The following is a 3,193-nucleotide window of genomic DNA, read 5'->3' on the forward strand; positions in this document are numbered from 1 at the left end:
TGCTGCAATGCTGTCACATGCACCTGTAACAAGAACAAAGGCAATGAGGCACTGAAATGTCCAACTGCAGAATATGCAATCATCACCTCCAAAGTCATTTTTACTTAGAAGTATCAGCAAATTGCCACTTACAGTCTTGAATAACCATTTAGTATGAAATTAGATATAATTAATCAGGAGACAGTGAAGCTGAAGAAACTAAAAGAAACATCATGAGTCATACTCTAACTTGACATGTATGGAGATGGTTATTTTGCTAGAATAATGTGTAACAGATTGCTTTCAGGGAGTATTTTCCCCATTTTGATGTCAACAGTATGCCCAATTTCTAAGTTATGTTGTGAAATTTCAAACAAGGGAAAAATGGAAGCTTCTCTTCAAATACCCTCACTTGGTTCCTCTCTTGGATGCTACAGGAGGAAGGAATATTCACAAACAGGGATGAAATTAAAGAAGAAATTATCCTGTACACTACAGTTGTCATCCAATCAGTGTCCTCATCACCCCTATAAGAAATCCTTTTGATAATTCCAATTTACAGATAAAAAACAATGAAGTCACAAAAAACAATGAAGTCACAAAGACCATACACCAATTTAGTCCTCGGGAAATGCCTGGAATTCAGAAATTCCCCACTCCAGTTAGACATACCAATTGCCTCTCAAACTCTCCCCTTCCCACATTAAGAAATGAGATGCCTAATATATTCCTGAGGTTGAGCAGAAGACTATAAAGCAAAGTATTCAAGCAGAAGTTTAGCATCAGAGGTAGAAATAAAACATACACTGCATGTAATTAAGGAGAAAGTGTACCCTTAACTAACTGAGGAGAGATCAAGAACAGCTGGAGCCTGCTCTGAGGACACACAGCTGCCACCACAGTGCTCAGGGCACTGCTGAGGCAAGCAGTGCTGACCCTTACCCAGGCAAAAAGTCTAGGACTGAGGACACACTAGACTTGCTGAGGAGGACACACAGCCTAGTGCTATGGACCTACCACAGGGTTCTGCCAAATCCCACTGAAAGTGAGGAAAGGAAAGACAGACAGACAGACAGAAAGAAAGAAAAAAAAAGAAATTTGCATTCCTCACTGAAACAGAACTTTTTAAATCCCTGCAGCCACCTTTAGGACTCATTAACTCCAAGCCAGCTGCGTTCTGCTCCATCCAGGAAGCTGGACTAGAAAACTTCCAAAGCCCCCTTCCAATAAACATCTCTGGTTACACGTTTAAAAAACCAGTAAATCTGTTAGGAAGCAAACATGCTGGCTATATGACTACTAGGAAAGAAGACAAGGTTAAGGCAGAGACTCCAGCACTGCTCATACTGTTGAACAATTAGCACATTTCAGAGTTTTGGCTCAGACCACCTCACGCTCTCCTGGATAACGCAGGATGAAGCAGGTGCCAGAACTGTTCCCAGCAGGCAGGCTGGATGAGGGCAGCCAGCTCCTGGTAGAGGGCTGACAGCTTAGCCACTGCGGACAAGAACCACCTGGCAGCAGAAGCCAGAGAACACTGTCCTTAGCCTGCATCTTTTTTATCTTTTTAATTAATACAGAGGTAGTCCCAGATGCAGCTGCCATATTCTGATCCTGTGAGCACAGCACTTCAGTAGATCCTCTAGCATCTTTGCTCACGCTTGGTCTAGTCCAGAGCAGTTTCAATGTCTCCTATGCATCCTATAGCTCCCTTCAAGCCCCAATATCATTTTTTTTCCTGGAAAAAACAAAGCAACAGTGTGAGGAAGTTTGCAACGAACTTTTGGCCTGGTATGAAGCTAGAACAGGATAAGGGTCAGTATATGAAACTGAGAGCTAAAAAAAAAAAACAAAACAAAACAAAAAAACCCAATACTGATGGGTCACCATATTACAGAGTCTGTAGCACTAATTCAAAATCATTATTCAGCCAACACTGCAGGCAGTGTAGGAAATCCTGGTCTGAAGTGGCAAGAACGTCACAGTTTCATCCCAGTGCAACAAAACTTAGTTCTAATTACTTGTTTTACTTTGCTGACAAAGCATTTTATATTGTCTGCCAGCACCTAAGCACAGCAGGAGGGAGTTATAAGCAGGTTTTAACTCGCCTTTGTAAGTCAAAGCCAGAAATTATGGATACATTCTACATTTTTATATTATTTAATTACAAGGACTAGAACAGAAGGGAGTTCATTCACCTCTTAGGAAGCAAAAGCTCCAAGAAGCACATACATGATTGAACCAAGTTTAATATCCTGTCTCCAGCAGTAGTCACTATTTAACGCTTCAGCGGAACGCAATGGGATGAGAAATCCAGCCACAACCGCTGCAGATACATGGCTCTGCTTCCTCATCCTTGCAGTCAATTTCCCTTAAGCATAAGGCTGAAATGTTGCTATATGACAGTGCACAGCCTCTTATAAATTCATTTGACTTGCTCTCCTGAGGCAACAAGTTTCATATTAGTTTACTGGGGAAGAAATTCACAACAAAACACATCTCCCAAAACTACAGCCACAGACCCTTCAAAATTGCAGCAGTTTCAGTCTTTATGATATTTTGGACAGTGAACAGCAGCAAAACCATACCAAGTGTCTAGTTGCACGTTGTACTAAACAGAACTCCATGCACACAGGTACTCTCCATAAAGTGGAAATAGCTGAAGAGAAGTCACTGAGGTCTTCTTGCTGTTTTATAGGGGTATTTCTGTTTCTATTGCCAACAGTGATTACATTACAAGGGAGGTGCAGTGCATCTGCTGATCCTGTAAGGAATTAGGAAATGCCTTTATACTTGGGGGTGTGCAGGGAGGGAATGGTAATGGAGAGACAAATGGAATTGCAGCATCAAGTTACTCATACCAAAGCTGAGGAGTCCGTCCGACTGCTGCAGTTGCCACAAAGCACCCTTCGTGCTACTGCCTACACTCTCAACCTCACAGCTGTGCAACCTGTACCAGCCTGCCTCTGGGGAACTCCCCAAAGCAGCATAGCCTCTTGCTGACACCATTCCTGACTTCTAATGTGGTAACTAAAATGTTCATCAGCCAGAACAAGCAAGAAAAAGTGAGCAAAAAACTGTGCAGGTCTGAAAACACTTGTGTACTCAGTTACTGATCAAACAGATTCCTCCCAATTCTGAGTTAATGATTCCCAGAACAAGACATGGATTCCCATCAGAAAGAATCCAACTCTTGAGAGGAATGTGCAGGGAG

This window comes from Nestor notabilis, unplaced genomic scaffold, assembly GCF_000696875.1.
Source record: "Nestor notabilis isolate BGI_N333 unplaced genomic scaffold, ASM69687v1 scaffold5169, whole genome shotgun sequence".
In the NCBI taxonomy this organism is placed as follows: Eukaryota; Metazoa; Chordata; class Aves; order Psittaciformes; family Psittacidae; genus Nestor; species Nestor notabilis.